Source organism: Manis pentadactyla, chromosome 15 (assembly GCF_030020395.1).
Source record: "Manis pentadactyla isolate mManPen7 chromosome 15, mManPen7.hap1, whole genome shotgun sequence".
Classification (NCBI taxonomy): Eukaryota; Metazoa; Chordata; class Mammalia; order Pholidota; family Manidae; genus Manis; species Manis pentadactyla.
This window is the reverse complement of record NC_080033.1, coordinates 64,681,990-64,702,374: the sequence shown is the minus strand read 5'-3', so window position 1 is coordinate 64,702,374 and position 20,385 is coordinate 64,681,990.

The window sequence follows — 20,385 nt, the reverse complement described above, 5'->3', positions numbered from 1 at the left end:
AAAAATAATAGGCTGGTGTTCACAGGGAGACACGGTAGGCACGGCTCTAGTTTAAAACCAAGACCGTTTATCTGGCATCTTAGGATTATTTATGTGTATCACAGCCCTTGCTGCATCAACTGATTATCAGCTGAGGTGGGGGGGGGGGTTACAGAAGAGGATGTAAAAAGGTAACTGGGGTAAAAGGTCCCCATTAGAAAAATGTTAAGGGCATTTGATTGAGGGCAAATGAGTTTCCGTCTGTACCCACAGCTTACTGTTGCTCTGCCCCTACAGGGTTTAAACTGCTCAAGCGGAGCACTTAATGGAGAATCATCCCCCCTCGTTCCCCACAACCAACGGCTTGGTTTGCACCTGCTGTGATCGCACCCTGGAACCACTGGGGGACAGTCATTCTGAGAATCAAGGTCTCGAGGTGTTACAATTTTAGGAAAGTGCCATAAAGCACACTTGGGTTTGTTTGTTTGTTTGGGGCGGAATGGGCTTCAGTGTCAGGTTCTGTGGTCACTTTTGAATTAGTCTGAAAACCAAATGACCAAATATGGTCAAGTGACATGATTGTGAGGAGGGTGTGGAGGGGAGCAGGGGTGCCATAGAAACTTTGGTTCTGATGATCACGGGGTGCTTGACTGGGCTGGACAGGTCCCATTAGTCCAGAATTTGTGCTCTTGACATGACATCAACTTAATGAATGAGCAATTGTTTGCTCTTTCCCCAGCCCCCTTCTCCCTGCCCACTCCCCCAGTAGCCAGGTATTTCCTCGGATTCAGCTGTTTCTTTTCAAGTTGATTTGTGTGGCTCAAGTCTAATGGAAATAAGTTCACGTCATCCAAATTTCCTTTCCCTGAATTATTATTCCTAATAACCCTTAGCTTAGCACCTGGCACATTTATCAAAAGAATTTCGAGTGGTTTATCGGACTCCCCTGTATCCCGGATGGGGGAAAAGGGAAGCCAAGTGCCTCTCAAGACAAATTGAAACTTGAGATGCTGCTCATCCCTCTAACTCAAGCCAAACATCATCTTGACCTAAATTCTTCACAGGGTCCAGGTGGAGATGTACACGTATAGTTTTCTGGATATCTGTCTCAGATTTCCACTTTACTGGACAGCTGCCCGAATCACCAAAGAGTAGTCGGGTGACCTGTCATCAACTCCCAAGTGGTGAGAGAACCCGGCCAGCTCATCCCAAATTCCAGGCTCCCCACCCCAACCTGGGTGCTTAGAGAACCGGCATGCATATGTCATGACCAACTAGCCTTGCACAGTCCCACCCACCCTAAGAAAAGCTCCAAGTAGGCCACCTGGGAAAGCAAAAAGCAGAATTCTTCCAAGCCCCAAGCAATATTTTGCCCCTGTGTCCTTCTAAAAAGATATTACGGCGCACTCCTGCATTGTTGCCATGGTGTTTCTGAGAAATTCTGCACTGCCAGTGGTGCAGAAGGGAGCTGATGAGGGAGATGCATTTTCCCTGCATGGCATCAGAAAGCACTGGCAAGGGCCTCGTTTCATGTGAGCCCACAGCTTCAGCTCTCATGCCGAAAACCATACATATTAGAAAAGCCCAGTTTTTATCAAGGGCTTGGCTTTGATGCTTTTGCCCCTAGGCTTGGGGTGATACACAGTCTCGATCCCATCACAGGTGTCTCTGGCTTTGGAGAACCCAGTAAGCACAGACACAAGCAAACACCACTTTCTCCACTCCAAAGATCCACCATGTGCATTTGGCCAAGTCTCCCTTTCTGATTTGTGCTCGGTTCAGCCAGCACCTGCTCTACTTTCCTCTCTTCCTGGACAGTTAAGTAGTGACATTATCTTTTAGTCACAAGCCCACTACCCTTTTGGCTTCTAGGGGAATTTTCTTTTCAGCTGTACCAATAGCAGCCACTGAGTGACATCTTTATATGATCAGATGTGACAACAGCTTAATAACAAGTTCTAATTTTCGGCTCACCAGCTTTTTGGTCTGCCTGTCATCAGAAGGAGACTGAGCCGTGCTCAGGAAATCTCATTAGTAAATAAACCGGTACTGCTGATACAAGATTAAACATGTTTAAACTGATAAAGAAAAAAAAAATTTTAAGAGCACTTTAATCACCATCAAATGTACTGTCATGCCACTTCTTGGGGCATCAGTACATAATTCAGAAAAGATGAAAGAGCCGTATAAAGGCAAGAATGTTAACAACTAAGTTACAAAATATCTGAAACCGTGTCTGGCCAGATTGTCACCACAGCTGACTGATCCATCATGATAAGATAGTAGCAATACCTTGACATATAAACACTTCAAGAACAATTTATCAGAAGCCTGTAGGTTGCATGCAGCTGCTGGTCACCGGAACTGGGAAGCAGCATCTCCTTCTAGAAGCAACGGCAATGAGTTAGGGGGAGGATGACGCAGGATAGGGAATTTCTAGGGGGCCCGCTAGACTCTCTCATCATGCCAGAAGGCCAGTTCTGATCTAGCCAAACAGTGTGTCTGCTAGAGAAGAGTGCCATCAACTTTTGTGGTGTCTGTAAAATTACCCAGGATTCTTGTCTGGGATTAAGCTCACAGTATCTTGGTAAGAAGGCTTCATCATTTTCTTTCAGAAATCATTCGTCAGGTGTGCACACAGTCCTCAACTACAGAAAGGTGGGATCCAGAACCCAGTTGCTCTTTACCCATAATTGAGGCCCTGAGGTCTAAGTCACCCATCCTTCCAAAATTCTCCGTCAGGATGAACATGTTAAATAGCCCCTTGCCATCAACGTTTATTTGATAACAGCTGTAGCTGTCAGCACTGAATACAGATGAATATTGACTTGTATAAAGGAAAAGGTACAAAGGTTTCTGATTATATGTGATAAAGAAAACCCCACCCACATACTGCTGTTTGTAATGTATTGGTTAGTATTCTAATATAACCTATGTTTTAATAAGGACACATATTACACAATTAATGTTTAGTTTTTCAGGTTTCTCTATTTTAAAATGCATGTTTGTTTAAAAAGGAAGAATAGATTCCTGTCTTAAAGTAGGTTTAACTATGAGACATATAAAAAAAATAGACACTATCATGGGATATCTATATATTCGATGACTTGGAGAGTAGTAGACATTCTAAGATTACTTTATTACAGACGTATTGATACCAGGACATTGCAGAGATAATGTTGAATGGATCGATTGATGGAAAAAGTAGAGCTGTGTAAGAGAACAGGTCATGGACCTTAGACTGGGCTTGGAACCCCAAGGGCACAGAAGACCAGCCCTTTCGAAGCAGTGATTTCCCTGCTGCGTTCCCAGGACAAAGAGGTGATGTGAAGTCAGCAGGTGTGGCTGGAAGAAAGGACAGGTGGCTCCTCAACCCCTCAAAGCTTTCCTTGTTATTCCTGTGGGGTCAGTTAGGCAAACATCTCCCAGATGCAAACCTGGCCACCTGGCCTAGGGCTCCATGAATACAGCTGAATAATTTGTCACAAGCCTCGGTGGAGATGAGGGAGTGAGTGCGCGTGTCACGTGTCACAGGTAGAATGAAAGGCTGCCTCCACGTCCTTCCTGTCTTTTCCTGTCTCCCGATGACACTCCTGAAAGACAGTTCATAGCCACTCTACTCAAAAAGTGCAGCTTCCGAGTTCATCTCCGGATACCCTGGTGTTTGGTGCATATCCCTGCCTCAAAAGCAATTATGGTCTGAATCTCTGATTTGAAAGACAAACAAAAGCAAGCTGCTCCAAAAGGTTCCGAGTTCCTACTTACTGACCATCTGAAAACAAGCTTGGAAGCTGATAAATGTGCCCTGAATTCCACGGGTTCAGGGGGTGCAGCAGCCTGTGCGGGAATGAGGTTCGCAGGCCTTCCCTGTTAGTGGGGCCACCACCACGTCACCCTGTTCCTCCTCTTCCACTGGGGTGCGTGTATACTTGGACTGATGGTCGGGAAATAAGTGATAATCAACAAACGCACTGGCTTCCACCAAAACGATGTGAGACGGTAGAAGAGACAGAGGACCCAAAGGACTCGGTCTTCCACAGTGTCAACCTTTTCCAATGTGTTATTGTAAACGGGGTCATTCAAGTGGTAACGATTGACTGAGAGCTTATAATTCATTAGGTGTTGTGCAGAGAACTTTGTAAGCATGGTATTCTAACCCCCACGTGGCTCTCCGAGCCAGGGACAATTACCCCCACTTACAGAAAAGCCTGCTTAGTATCAGAGATGAAAAGCAACTTCTTTAAAGTCGCACAGGTAATCACACTCTGGAAGCCACATCCGCAGTTACAGTAAAATCTCCTCCCCAAATACAGGACCCAGGTACGTGCACATTGCCCTTCCCCGTGCGTCTCCCACCTGATGGGGGCTTCCGTACAAGGGCCTCTTTCCCTTCTGCTCAGCCAGGCCGTGTGTGGCACAGTGCGAAGCCCTCACGTGGCCCAAAGTTAAATGTGTGTGTTGTCCTGTCTTCACCTGACAAATGGTAAAAGATTTACCCATCGTTGATGTAGTCAGTGAACTAAATTGAAATTATATCCATTTGGATTAATACGAATGTGGGCGTTTTGCCACCTTGGAAGAGCCAATAGCAAATGGCCCTTAACAAGAAGGTCACCTGATCCAAAATACCACCTCCAGGTGCCAGATTTGTCCAACTAAGGACCCTACTCTTGGCTGATGAGAATTTTTCCAAGCATGAGCTGAACCACATCAAAACAGTGACACCTATAATCTCTATCTCACAAATTCGTATACATGTAAAACGAGGCCCATATCTGACACACAGCATCAGGTCTGTGGGGGATGCTCTGGGTCATCCCCATTGCTCACCCTGCCCCAGTTCATTTCTAACAGACTCATTCCTACAATTTCCTAACCATTGATTTCTACAAAATCTTTTTTAAACAATACAGACTTAGATGCAAAGACTTCCCGTAGGCCTCGCAACTACTTCTTGAGAGCCTTCGGGAGTTATGCTAACCCACGTGCTGTTCTTAACATTGATTACAGAAGGGAGATACTCTGGATTTCCTTAATAGAACAAGTGAAGATCAGGAAGGATTTGTTTTCAACTGTAGAGCCTTTAAAAGTCCGAGAGAGTGGTCGGCAGTATCCATTCAGACCGCATTCAATTCTCAGCCTTACAGAGGAGAAACACACCCGCTGCCACACGAGGATGTGCTAAGGATATTCAGCTCTTGCTACAAGGAAAAAGTTTCTTTGCTGAAAGCAGGGGGCATAAGTGTGGAAAGCAGAGGTTCCCTTTCAGACGCCCGTCTCTCCCACGGCAGGTGAAGGCATGTCATCCCCCAGGTGCGGTCTCTGAGGAGGGCTTGGTGACGTGTGCGCTGCGGGAGAGCTAAGCTGTGGGGTCTGCCGATCCATTACCACAAATGCAACTGGTCCCAGCACAGGCCGCGGCCCCAAATGGCAAAGGATAGCTTGAGTGAAATGGTTGGTGGGGAACAACTGAGGTGATGTTTTTAAATGACAACCAGCTGCCCACAGTCCTCCCTGTGGAAAGAATCTACAAGCGGACACAGAGGTTTTCTTGTCTGCAGGTCAGGCCCCCAAATCCAAGTCACACCACAAAGACCACTGCGTGCTCCTTGACGACAGATGTGAATTTGTAGCAAGATCATCATGGAGTTTTAAGAGACTGACTTGAGCCCAGGGCAGAGGGAGCTGAAATGTCAGGAGGAACATTGCTGATATTCCTGAGAAATATTTGCAGGGACAAATCCACAGACCAGTAGGTTCAGGTTGGAAAGCTGAGGAGGGTTTATTTTAAGACCGAAGAATCTATTTGTCTTTGCAGGCCTTATGTTTTGGGGAGGAAAAGGCAGCCAATTCCCACTATCCAGAGAGGTCCAAAGCCGCTTCTGTCCTGGGAAGGCCAGGCGTGCGAGGACCGTCACGGGCTATCGGCAGGATTTAAGGGCAGAGTGGCCTCGGTAGGCCTTCAGGACCTGTGTGTTGCGTTTGCTCTGAACTTCCCCTTGACATGAATGAGGCCCTTTTCATTCCTCCTTCATGTTCCAGAATCCTTGCCATACATGTTCCAAGGGCTCCATGAGAGATTTACTCCTGGTCTCAACAGAGTGGAGGTATGATATTTGGAAGGATTTCATCTTTCTGAGACCTGCTGTTATTCTGAGACTCTAGACGTGCTTTGGCGGGGTGAGGGGTACTCGAAATGAGGGAAGGGAGAAGGGACAGTGTAAGTCCAGGCAGGAGATAGCGTTCATGCATATTCTGCCAAACATGTTCTAACACTGGTGGGGTGCCAGGGATGGTCTCATTAAAAATAAGAGAAGATGTCATTGACTGTCTTATATCCATGAAAGAATTCCCTGGGCATCCCTTGCCGGTGCTGCCTGGAATACCCATATTACTTAGTTTCTTTTCAACTGGGAAGTTGGTTCTATGGCTGGGATGGAAAACTGCATTGGGGTATCCATTCTTCCACGGGTGAGTTTGAAATGGCTCAGCAGAAGAGTCGTAGAAATTTGCCACCAAAATAAGCATCATTGTTGACACAAGACACATCTGACGGCCTGATTCTGAAGTCTCCCAACCGGGCCACCTCGACGCTCATGCTGAAGGACTATGGAGTGTTTATGAGAGATACAAGATGATATTTAGCTGGTGTTCATTTGAAACATTTTACATTTTTACTTGACTTCTTTATCCTCAGTTATAGCTAGCTCTGTATACTGTATATAAATGTATGCCTCTGTATTTGCCATGTTTACTGAAATAAACCTTTGCAGTTATTGCCAGGCAGAATGAATGGGTTCAGGTCTTATGTAATGGTGCAAAGACTATCTTCATGAAACAGGTGAAACAAACAGTACCCCCACCCCCACCACCCCCGCCTTCTTCTGCACAGAATCACTCCATTGGCTCTTTTAGAAAACCAAGAGCTGAGTGTTTCTGTGAGCAGGCAGGATTTCAGGGCAAACCCCAAACAAGTTGTTTGTTTAGATTACATGGTTGACAGTTCATTTACACCTAGGCCACATAAATACTCTACAACACAGTACTGAAAAGGCATGGGGGAGAAATAAAACCCGCAGGGTCTTTGGGTGGGGCCATATCCTGGTAAGAGATAAACTCTTAACTCCATCTGCCAGAAACGAATGATGGGAATGGACTCTGTAGCCATTCAGACCTCCCGGGCAGGCCCCCGTGTCTAACTCCACTGTTTCAAGTAGAACATGTCTCCATTAGGTTTGTGCTTCTTCATAGCGAGTTTCCTCGAACAGATCATTTCTCAGGCTCAAAAAGACGCTGGCCTTGTTAATATTTCATTTAGAACATACTGTGGAGAGCATCTCATTTATATTACTTCCATAATTAATGGCAATAGCTTAGGCACTGCCTTTACATAGAGAGAGCTCGTCACAGTGGTCGATGGGTAATGAGAAACAATAGATAGTTCATTCACCAGCAGCTTGTTGCTAGTTAGTAGGAAATGATCATGTGTGCTGTTGCTTTAATTGCCAGGGTAAATAATTCTGCCTCGGTGTTAGTGAACATTTTAAAGCACTTGATGCAAAATAGACTAGAAACAAAACAACAAACAAAAAAAAATTACCTTGATTATGCAACACCTTAGCATAGAAAGTTACGAAGGTATGTCTTTTTTTAAATTGCATTCTATCATGCAAATATGATCTAAATATGCATGTGCTGATGACTCATCTACTGTATTTTAGGAAATACAATTAGGCCGCCTTTCTCTTCTCCTATGTAGACTGTAAATAACTGTAGATCTTTCTCTTGTTTCCCTATGTAAATATATGTAAATACTAACCAGCTATGCATGCTGATATTCTAGGCAATTTCAGGTACTTTTATAATCTGAAGGCATGTACTTGAACTGGTTTGTTAAAAGAGAAAAAAAGAAAAAACTCCCTCAAACTCTTTAAAGCCGAATAGAAATTAAAGATTTCTTCCTAGACTGTTTGTGGCTCATTTTCTTTTTCTTCTTGTCCCTGGAACACAGTCCCACTCAACGTCCCTCACACTTTCCTTGGGTTTTCTAAAGAACTTCCAGAATCGTAAGATAGGTGTCTTTGGATTTTTCTAGCAAAAGACTCGAGTAAAAAGAACTCATATATGTTGTTCCCCTACTGTGTGCCAAGCATAGTGCTAGGTGCATTACACCCCCAAATCCTATGGAAGGATCCTGTCATTCCTGTTTCAAAGATGCAGTAACTGAATCATAGCAAGATGAACACTTGTCTAAAATGATGAAACTATTAAATGCCTCCAAAACCCCTATTATTTCCTGTACACAAATGGTCAGTAAGTAAACTTTTTCTTTACAAGGTCAGAGAGGAGACACTTTAGGCTCTGTGGGCCATACAGTCTCTGTAACAACTATACAGATCTGTCATTGTTGTGTGAAAGCAGCCATAGAAAATACATATACAAACGAATGTGCCTGTGTTCCAATAAAACTTTATTTACCAAAGCAGGCAGTGGGCCAGATTTGGCCTATAGGCCTCGGTTTGCTAACCCTCTGCTCTACATCCTGTCAAAACTCAGCTGCTTTTCAAGAGACCATTAACATTTCCCTTTTGAGTATGTTTCTGTGTTTGAAAGACTGGGGAAATCATTTGATCAATTGAACATTCTCCTTCTCTTGCCTGCAGGTAGCAACGCTATTTGTAGAAGTCATGAAATAATAAGGAGGTGAGCAAAATGCAAGTCCCAGGAGCTTATAAATCAAGCTGTCTTCCTCAGACAAATCTCATTGCCAGGTTTCAATTTAGTTATCTTTTGTTTTCATAAATGGGGATGGAGGAAAAAAGTATGAAAGGTAGAAAAAAAAAGAGAAGAAAGAAATTGCGTGACACTCACCCTTCAGTGAGGGGAAGGAAGCTATTACCTCCGTGGTATCTATGGAAACCACACTGTACGCAAACTTTTTAATGGCTAGAGAACCGCGTTTGCGTTTGAAGATATTTTTCCCAAGTATGAGCTTCAGTGTAAAAGCATTAATTGACAGTTTCCTTCAGGACTTTTTTATTGAAGTTTCCAAAATTAATTTGAAGGCACAAGCATGGAGCCCTTGAAGAATGCTGCAAAGCTAGGTGTTTAGAAAACTGAGCCGGCTCTGGCATCTGCCCAAATCTGGCCAGTTTTCCTGCAAAGCAAGTGAGGAATCAGCTCGCGATCCCTGCAGCTCTCCCTTTAAAAAGCCCGCCACCCCCGCATTCACTGGGGGTTGGGAGAGACTCCTGCTAACTGAACGGGAATCAGAATCGCACCTCCCCACTCCCAAAGGCAGCTCAGGAGAAGGAGGGCGAGGATAGCTGTGGGTGTTTTGCACACTGGGTGGCAGGATGGGATGGTGGGAAAAGCCCAGGAGCTGAAGCCAGAAATACTTGAACTCGAATCCTGACTTGGACTCCTGGCTGCTCTGTGACAAACCACTGATCCTCAGTTTCGTCATCTACGAAATGGGCATAACATTCTTGGGAAGATGAGTGATAACATTCGGCCATTTCCCAAGCACAAAACAGATACTGGTATGGACGCAGCTGTAATTCTGTTCACTAGACACTTAAAGAAGGAAGCATACAATTCAAAATATCTTGCCTTTCCTTCATTTGTGAGACTTAAAAGTACTGTGTGAGTGGGGTGCGTTTCTGCCTTCTAAGCAAGAAAATCAAATGGCAGTCACCTTTGCAACCAGCCCTTACCCAGCATGTCTGGGTGCCATGCTGGCCGTGAATTCTACTGCTTTACTGTTCCTCTGGTCCCCTGGCTAGAGCAACCAGAATCAAGTTCAGGTGCACGTCCCTGGGGCACCAACATTTAAATTCAGGCCATAATCATTTGCTGAATGCTATAAAATTCTGGGACATGCCCCTCCCCCAGGTTTTTATCTCTTCTAAATCTCCAAGCATCCCCATGCAAAAACAAGAGAAAGGGATGCGCATGAGAGGTGAGCAACAAGTACAAGTACGGTAAAAATGTAGAATCGAGGTGTTGGGTAGATGGATGGTTGCTGTAATATTCTTCACAAGTTTTCTACTTGAAAACTTTTATGAGAAAATGTGGGAAAAATATATGTATCCAGCCCTGTGGGACTATCAGCCCCATTTTACAGATGAGAGGCTGAGACACAGCCCTAATGACCCCTGTCTGGTAAGTGGTGAAATGCTCTCGGCAATCCGGGTCTACCTGGCTGGAGTGGCCCCTCCCTAATGGGCCCAGGTGCAACTGTTGTGCCTCGAGGGGCCAGTTATTCCTGCCTCTGTTATTCTATCAGTCGAATTTTTGCCTCAGAACATGAAAACTGGTTTCCCATACTATTTCCACCAGGCAGGCCATCCGTGGGGGTCCCCAGCTCAGAGCCCAAAAACAAATTAGCTCGAGAACAAAAGGGACTGTGTACAAATGGGTGTGAATTTGCAGCTTTTCACTTGGTGCCTTTTCAGTCTGGCTTCTGGATTCTAAGGGAGAGCCTGAGGGTGGAGGGTTCTTCCCACGCGTGGAGACGCCAGCCCACTAGTGTCTGTGATTTGGACCCCAAGTTGTGAGGTGGAGGGGCAGAGGGGTGGGCCTGTGCAGGGGAGACAGCGCGGAGGAACAATCAGTCTGCTACCCAGCATCAGGTGCACAGCTAATGCCGTCACAGCCCCAGGCCCTGGTGACTGGCGGCTGCCCACACCGGGCATGAGATGCTGGCACGGGTCCCCTCTGGCCTGGACCATCCTCCTCCTCACAATCTCACAACCTCCCATCTGGTTCCACAAACTCCACATTTTACACACTAAGAGACAGTTTAACCCAATCCTGAGGATTTGGGCAGGGCGCCCACACGGCAACCATGCTGTTTCCTAACTCCGGGTTTGAACACCTAGGTGGAAATTCTCCTCCTGGCTGGCCCACCCCTCCCTGTTTCCCTTTAAACCCTAGGAGTGGTGATGCCTGTGAATCTACCTTTCGGCCATTCCTCTAGGGATGCACAGGTCACCTGCCCCAGTGCCTGGCCTTTAGCCGATCGCCCAGCCCAGGCACAGCCTTGTCACGGAAGTCACTCTCCAGCCTGGGAGAGTGTGAGGCTTGCCAGGCCCTCAGGGAGGGCTGGTCTGGTCCCCACCGTGATGGCCAGCCACGACGAAGCAACGGTGATCATGTAATGGCCCATCACGTGCCCATGGCCTTTTATTACTTCCAGGGTTCTCACAACAACCTCACGGGGGCAGGTATTGCTGTAGAGCCAGACGGAGGTTAAAGGTGGTGAAGGAAACCACGGCCCTGGGAGGTGCTGAAGCTCAGCTCCAAGCTGAGCTGATCTTGGTCCAAAGCCTATGTTCTTGCTTATGCTAATGCTTCCTTGACCCCACACCCATCCACCATGTCATCCTGGAATTATGCAGAAATGTGGAAAAGAAAATAATACATCAGTGCCTTCCCTGGGTGACGTGACCCCTCTGATTGCCCAGTCCCTGTCCACGGAGGCTCAGGGACCTTCCCCCTCCTCTCTGGACTCCATCACATCTCTGACTTCCAGGCTGGTGTCCTCATTCTGTCGGGGTGTCATTTCCGCTGGCCTGTGAGTTTGGACATAGCCCTTCCCCTGCAGTATTTCTCTTCTGCGAAATGCATCTTGTGGAAGGGTGGTCTTGGAGTTTGGTGAGGCCTGGGGTAATGCTTTAGCACTGCAGGCTGCCTGGCAGCACCACCAGGGAGGGCCCCCAACAAGCCAACGGCAGCTGGGAGTCTCCTGGCCTTGAAGTCAGAGAAATGCTGAGCTCTTGACAAGGGGTCACACTGAGCGGTATCTCAATCTGCTTTCTCCCCCTCCTGACTGCCACGCCTGACAGGATTCGTGCCCTCACAGTTGCCTAGCTTGTAAAAAGGAAGGTGCACAAATACATTAGTAGTTACCGAGCAAGATGTCATGAGGATACAAGCCAGTTGTGTGGCTGGCCCTCGAATTGCCACGGTAGTTAAAAATCTGTCTTCTGCTGGCTGCGCCCTCTGGACTCCTAATCAAGTGACCTATAAAACAGTCTTTTTAATGTATGAACCCCATAGCGGGGCCTGGATACCTTCTGTGGCACTTTCTAGGTGCCAGGCCCTGGAATCTTTGCTGAATTCTTGCAAGAGCCCTGTTGGGGTATTGTTATCTCCATTTTATTTACAGGGAAAGTGAGGATCAAGCCAGTAAAATGACTTAGTCACAAATAATTGTTGCTTATGAACTTCTGATCATGGGCCCCCTGCCCTCCTCATGCCTTAGCATTCTTGTGGCTTTTAACACCTGGTGAGGGTCTACCCCATGCCAGATCCTTTTTTGAGGTACTTTGCATCTGCCTTCCCCAATTACAGGCAGGGTGCTGAGCCCAAAGAGGCACAGATCAAAGGGCAAGTGGCAGAGTCAGGAGCCAAGCCAATCCCTGGAGCTCCAGACCTGTTCACGGCACCAGGATAAAAGGGAATGGGCTGACTGTCCAGGTGAAGCAGGAGAATTCCACACCGAAGGGTCAGGATTCTGCAATGATCATGACAGTAGCCCCTCCAACAACAATCAGCAGCTGACACACTTTGAGTGTCCCAGACTTGCAGTCAACGTTTTGTGAGTACTCTCTTACTTAACAATACTCCCATTAACAGACAAGGAATCTGAGGTCCAGAAAGGTTAAACAGCATGCCCAAGGTCACACAGCTAGTAGTGGTGGTGCTGGAATTTGAACTTGGGTTCTCTGTGCCCTTAACCCCTTCTCTGCGCTTGGATCTTGAGCCACAGAAGCCAGGCTCTCACAACGATCCTGTCACTTATCCAGTGGTGGGATAAATGTCTCCATTAGTGGCTCCGCAAGAGTCTCAGACTCTTGAGTGTGATGTTAGAACTGGGATGGAGGTCAGGGCTTCAACTGCACATGAAAAAATAATAAGAGAGTGATTCCATGTGCTGGTTGCCTCAAATCTGTGATCAGAGGCGGGAGGAAGTCCTATGGAAGAGAAATCTCTTATTAAAGGGGTAACATTTTAATAAGAAATAAGAGGGAGGAGTGTATATTTCCTCACTTGTTTTTAATATTTACTGTTCTTTGAAGCTGCTTCTCATTCCCTAGATTTTGGTAAAGGACCAATTGATTTAAATTGTTATACATAAAAAGGCAGATCTATAATTGCTCCAGATTCCAGTACCATTTAACCCTTCCCCAGAGGCTGAGAAGCGCCACTTCCTGCTCCTTGGAAGGCTACAGCCTCAGACTCAGGACCGCCTCACCTCCAGGGCCCTTGCGCCAACCACTTCCCATCATCCCGGTGAGATGCGCTCAGTCCTTTGTCCTACGTATTCCTGTTCTCTTCGTAAGAGAAGGAAACATTGGGAACACATAAATGAATTGTTAAGCTGAAGGTTTTGCCTGATATCATGGAACTGCCTTTCTAGGGCAAAATCAGAAATCCCAGATCACTACCACAACCCCCATTTGCGGGGGTGAGGCGTAAAATAAGATAGTTAAAGTTCACTTTCCCAGGAGTTGGGGACAGTGATATATTGGTAAATGTTTAACAACTGGCTCACTGGAGCATGGAGGGGAGAGGGATCCTTGATTTAGAGTGTCTGCCAAAACCCGCTGTGTAAATACTCTCAACATGACCATCCAAAATGGGAGCTGGGAGGGACACGCACGCTCAGCTCCGGAAAGCTGGTGTGACCCTGCTCCGGCACTCCGCTTTGATGGCCCATGGAGTATAGTCGCAGGAATTGTTTGAGAAAGGTCATGGGACATAACACAGCAGGTCTGGACCTCAAGGTCATACAACCACCGGGGCATGTCCATGTCAGACACTGTGGCAAAGTATCAACCCCAGCCAATTAGGGATGCCCGGGACACACTAACATAGACATGCTTCTTTCAGATATTGTTCAAGGTGGTCCCAATAACCTAAAAACTGATTCCACTCAGGTGGCTTCCCTGGCCCGAGGTGACCACACTTGCCAATGTGTATTGAATCGGCAGTGGGTCCTAAACACCATTCTAGAAACTGTGCAACCTTGCCTTATGGAGTATTGCACCATCTCTGCAAGGTGGGTCATGACCCCACTGCAGAGATCAGGGCACTAAAGTGCCAGGAGTTGGAACTTGCTCAAGGTTACACAGTGCTCCTGACCTGCAGCAGCAGGACCCAACCCCGGATCCGCCTGACTCCAGGCCTCATCGCTTCCCTGGTGTCCTAGGGACCTGGGCACTCTGAAGTCAGTATCCTGGAAAACAGCCCAGTTCTTGCCATACATCCTTCCAACAATAAGGAGAGTCCATAAGCCATAGCAAATAGGTTTGTCTCACCCCAAAATGTCTCCCACTGAGGGATGCAGGGTGTGCGACCCTGGGGGCTGAAGGTGAGAATAAGGAGATATGGGAGGAGGGAATGGAGACTGGAGAGGAGGGGTGGCGGGAAGAAGAGGGACAGGGTCCCTCATGGAGTTGGACATCTCAGGACAATGAATTATTATTTTTCTGCTATTAATGAAAGCTGGCCAGATACACTCAGATGCACTCTTTCTGCCCAGCATCACAAGCCTAGTGAGCAGGGAGGACCCTTTAGCATCCAGAAGCTTCCCATACATGTTAGGTCACACACTCTTAAGATAAAGGTCCCTTGGCTCAGTTTGTCCACCAACAGGCGCAGACAAGAGGAGGGGAAGGTGTTTGTCCCACTGCCCTTTGTGACTCTGTGAAAGGTGTTAAGCCTTGAAGGTGGTTTTGGTTTTGGTACTTCCTCTCATGAGCACACACACAGGTTTCTACCAATGAAATCGCATGAGGAGGGTCAGGCCCAGGACTTAGTGATGTTACTGTCCCTGCGTTCAAAAAGAATACTTTCAGCAACGCTATCTTCACCACCTGAGCTGGCCAATCTCTTCCGTGTGGGTGGAATGGCGTTTTCAAATAAGAAACGGAAAGCAATGTTGCAGCAAAGGAAACAGTGAATTTGCCTTTCCCTTTTCCACTGAAATCTCTACATGTGCATCTACAATGTCAAACCAACCCCAACAACGGATAGGGCCCCCCAGGATTCTGTGTCCTACCATACGGACTGTTTTGCCAAACACAGCTTGTCTCTAGTCTGACTTAACTCTGACCCCCCTCTCGTGACAGCTCCTCTGAGAGGTGCAAGATCCTGGTCTAGCTACGATGGCCTACCTTCCTAGCTTTCTCTTCTCCCTTTCTTCTATCCCTGCACCCCACTTACATGAATGGACTCCATAGTTAGGAATGGCTTCGGAGTAAGCCTGTGGCACTGGAGTGGGTGCCACCCACGCCCCCACTCTGAACCAGGAGGTACTCACTTCTCCAGCGGCTGGGCTGCCGTTTGCTGAAGCCGAGTCTTTCCTGAGAAGCTGCTCTCAGACAAAGGAACTGCCTTGCCTGAGGTTGCATCCCCTCGAGGAGGCAGCCTGCATCAGTGACTGCCTGGCCTCTATGCTCCAGTTCAGGACACCACCAGGAGGTCACCCCGGTTTCAGTCTCCCTGGGACTGGGTGAAGTGTCTGCTGCTCCCAATTCATAGCTCAATCCTCTCTCTGCCCCATCCTTCTGACCACATTCCCTGCCTGCCCATCTCAGCTGCAGAACCTGCTGCCTGGGGTGCGCAACCTAAAACCCACAACAGCTGGGTGACTTTGAGAAATACCCTTAACCACTCTGAGCCTGTTGCCTCATCTGTAAATTCGAGATATGGGCATGCTCACAGAGTAACGGGGATGCCTAAATCTGACCATGTGTGTAATGTATTTGCATGGAGCTAGCACACCACACACATTCAAAAGAGACTAGCAGCTGCGAGGGGAGGGAGTAGTGGCAGCTCTCCAGCCTCCACGATCCTTCCCCACCCTTCAGGCTGGGGAGTGCAGCACAGTGAAAAAGCATAGACTTTCGGGGGCTTCTGGTTAGATGTCATGGGTTCAGGCATCTTTACACACCCTCCAGAAACTCCACTAAATGTGTAGTAAAGAAAAAAATGTTGAACTCAGTGATAAAGAAACAAAAACTTGGGAAGATGGAAGCAGATGGAGAAGTGGCAATTACCGACTCAGCAAGCCAAGCCTAGAGAAGAGGAAGACACACGGAAAAACAAGCCAATTTGCACGACGGAACACGGGAACTGAATGGGGGTGGCCACGCCTTGTGGCGGGAAGACGAGCCTGGGTAAGGCTTGCCGGCTGCAGGTAACGTCCAGGCAGTTCTCACGCTGGGAGGACCTGCCTTAGACAACCTTGGTCACTCCCAAATTCAGAGTTTACAACAGAAAGCTCTCCTCGTCCCAGTCCCGTCTGGGACCCCATGACATAGCTGGGCACGTGCTGCTAGACCATGACCTCGTGGAGAGGCGTCCCTGGCACCCAGGCCACACAGTAGGTACTTAGCCAATATTTCTAAAGAGATGAGTGCATGCATGATCGAATATCATTTTCAGGGCAGAGGAAAAACATAGCCAACTCAGTTGCTGCAGAAACAAAGTGACTGGTCAGCTGATTTCCTTCCCAAACTCTGGTTAGTGTGGTTGTGACTCAGGAGTTCTCTGCAAGTCATGACTCACATTAGAGATACAGTTATATGTTTACTATGCACCAGACACTCATCGAAGCTTGTTCTCTCTCAATACACACACAACCCCAGGATGCAGATTTATTATTTCCCTCAGCACACACGGAACTGAGACCCAGTGAGATTAAAAAGCTTGCTCAGTTCTAGTTAGTAACTGGCAGAGCTGGGATTCAAACTCATGGCCTGTGACTCCAATGGCCATGGGGGCACACGAGGCGAGGAGCTATAGAGGATGCTTCCATGGGCCCTGGGGAGCTTTCTCTGGTCTGGTAACTCGTGTTCCAGGTGTAGATTTCTGCGAGGCCCTGGGCCCATGGGCTTAGCTGTTTGCCTCGACAGGTGGGATGAAGGAAGAGTGATCTCGGGGCCCTGTCTCTGTAGACAGAGGGCAGTGTGGAGGCTCCTGAAGGAGGGGAGGAGACACGTCTTGATGTCTCCTCTTACCCCTGAGAAATCAGTGAGGCTGAAGTGTCACCCCCTCTACCAAGGAGAAGGTGTGCTCGGTGGGCTCAGCAGAGCCTGGCCAAGGATGCGTGCACTATCCGGGAGAAATAACTGACAAGCGCCACAGCCACGGGGATTTTATGTGGGGTCGTGAGAGCAGGTGCAAACGTGAGCTCAGAGCAGGGTATTTACAAGGTAAACCCCGCTGAGTTAGCTTCACCCTAAATGCACCCCTTTGAGAGGGGCTGGGCTTTGCAGTTCTCTAGGTCCTGGCCTGGCCTGCCTTTGCTGCAGGAGGAGGACTTGCCTCCCTTTGCTCCATGTCATTGGGGTCTCACCTGAAGTCCTGGGCTCTCTAGGTGACCTATAATGAGAAAACAGGGTGGGCGGGGCTCCTTGCCATGTTTTAAAAAAGCCAAATGAAAAGCATACTTTCTCCTCAGAGAGGCCACACAGACTATTACTTAGTAAACCTAATTGGTTGGGTAAACAATGCCTCCCATAATTGGAGGCCCACTGAAGTAGAAAACAAGGGGTCTTCTGTCAAGACAAGGCTCAGAAGCACTGGTCTGCAAGCGAAGCTCTTTCCTCCCCAAGCCTCTTCCTGATTCAAGTCCAGCAGGACATACAGAGCCGGACGGTGGCCGCGGCCGGGCTGCAGCCTGCGGACCTCCGGGGAACCGCCTTGCAGCTCCTGAAGCCGCCTTTGCTCCGGGCACAGCGCTGAGAGCCTCCGTCTTAGTGGGAGTCCTCAGGACACACTTAGCATCACCCTCCCTGCACAGGGGCCCCCAGGTAAGCAACTCAGACGAGGGGTAGGAAAGCAGGGATGTGAACGCTGCCCTGGGTGCAGAGCCTGTGTCTTCTCTGTATTGTGAGACTCCGGCAGAAAGCACCTGAGAGAGCTCACCGTACAGGGAGAATGGAAAGCATTTGCCTTGCCCCTGGATTGGAGAGGCCAGAAGCAGGAAATAAGCAAGTCTTCAGGTCACAGCCACGGGGACCAGTTTCTCGCCATTATTCATGAACCAAAGAGAAGCAGCAGAAGGTGTGTGGGGGGTCAGGGAGCAGGAGGCAACCCTTCCTTCATTCACCTTCTCCCGAATCCCTAGTGACAATAATAGCTGGTCCTTAACCTCAGTCCTGCAGTCCCAGGAGGACATTGCAGCTCAGAGAGGTCAAGCAACCTGCCCAAGGACACACAGCCAGTAAGTGGCAGAGCTGAGATCTAAATGCAAGAAGGGCTCTGAATTCATGCTCTCTTATACTGAGAAGGTGGGTAGAGCCCATGCAGGAAATAATAGTGAGAGGCAGAAAAGCTAAGCACACAAAACAAAAGCAAGAGGAAAGCTGCCCCTCATAAACCAAGAGCCACCATAGATGAGCTTTGGAGATGCTGAGGAATCACCCTGCCACCTCAGGAGAAATCTCTGCCCCCTAAACCTCCCTTGGTCAATAGAGACCTTGCCAGCTACAGCCCACATCACCTGCAGGCTTCAAAACCACCTCTTGCTCCTGCAGATGAAGCCAAAGTATCCAACAGGTAATAAGCCCCTTGAAAATGAGATTTTATTTACACACGTGTGTCCAACGTTTAGCACTCTGCCTGGCCTATGCTTGGTAACCAGGTAATAAATAAATGAGTGAATGAATAACCAAATTGCTGTTTGGGGCGCTTGCTGCCCCGTGTCATACAAAGGGAGGCATATTGTGGAAATGACTCACCAGTGGCTACCCAGACTTTAAAAATACACACATTCCTTATTGGAACTGGCAGGAGCCAATTTCGGTCCTGAGAGCAGAGCTCCCTGCCCACCTAATACTACATGAGGCGTTAATGACATTATCTGGAAATACCCTATGACTAATCCTCATCCCGTATCTTGAGGAGAAGAAAATTGTCTCTAGCATGAGTGCCCCAGATTCCTGGTCAGTTTATATAAGGCGTTTCAAGTGAGTGCAGTATTTTAAGCCATTTTTAGCTTAAATCACCTGATGTGTAGGGAGCCCAGAAGACTTGAATCTCTTAAACTCCCTGTTTTTCCACTAATTTTGTTTGAACTACGTACTGCATCCTAAGTATTTCTCCACTGAAGAATGGGCTTCTAAGGACACATTCCCCTCAACTAGGCAATTTTTTTTAAAAGACAATTTATTCAGTGGATTTTCCAGCATCACCCTCGGCTCAAAGCTCCATCACTTTGTAGCTGATCGCACATTTAACCACGTCCCGGAGGAGGGTGGGTGACGTGTATTCTTTATCGTGGCCTATTTGGTGGCTTTGTAGATTGAAAACTTTCCTGCCTGGTGCAATTAGGATTTGACGGAAACTTTCTCCAAATTATGTCTTAAATGATCCTTGGTGATTGAGCGAGAAATGAAGGTCCATAGACCTGCGTCTAGATAAAGGTAAAACCTGGGCTTTTATAAAGTAGCTGGAGAGGAGAGGAGGGCCTTTTCTTTGGGCCACTTAGATAATAGCCACAGAGAAGCTAAAGTCAGGGTGCTCCGTAGATTTATCAGAATCCGTGCCTTATTCCCACGTGTGATCTTATAAGTCACGCTTCGTCTTCTGAGCATATTGCAGATCCATCACCTTTGATACGCTATTTTATTTAAACATGTAGATAAACAAGAGATTCAGCCACAATTCAAAAAAAAAATGTACGTAACACCAACTAGTTAATCTTCTGATTCAAAGGTCCTCAAACTTTCATTATAACAGGGCGGGTACTAAATATTTTAGACTTTTTAGGCTGTGTGGTTATAACTACTCAGCAGCTATAGATGATACATAAACAAACGGATGTGGCCGTGTGCCCATAAAACTTTATTTACGAAAACAGGCCATCGGCAGGATTTTTTGACCTGTGGGCTGTAGCTTGCCACCCCCTTTCTACCTAATACCAACTACTTAATCATAGATGTAACACCAACTAGTTCATCTTCTAAATGATTTCCCTCCCTTGACAAAACTGACTGGATGTCTGACTGAACTTTTGTGCCAGTTTCATCCAGGAAATGTGTCCCTAAGCCCCTGCCATGGGCTTGAGTGTCCAGAGATACATCAGTAAGTCCTGTGGTTTTTAGAATTCATATCCAGACTTCAGGCAGGAATTCATCCTAATGGCTCCGCATTAATTCTGGTGGATTCTTTTTCTATAAAAAATAACCTGTTAGGAAATCAGTTCCATAGGAAGATAAACTAATGAAGCAATCAAATGCCTCCAAACGAGTACATCTTTATCCTCCTTCCCCACTCCACTTCGCATCTGCTTCCTAAGGCTAGACAGGAGTGTCGTAACACCTCTGCAGGCTCTTAAAGAGTTAAATTCCTAAGAAAAATCACTCAGGTCTTGTCAATTGCAAAATG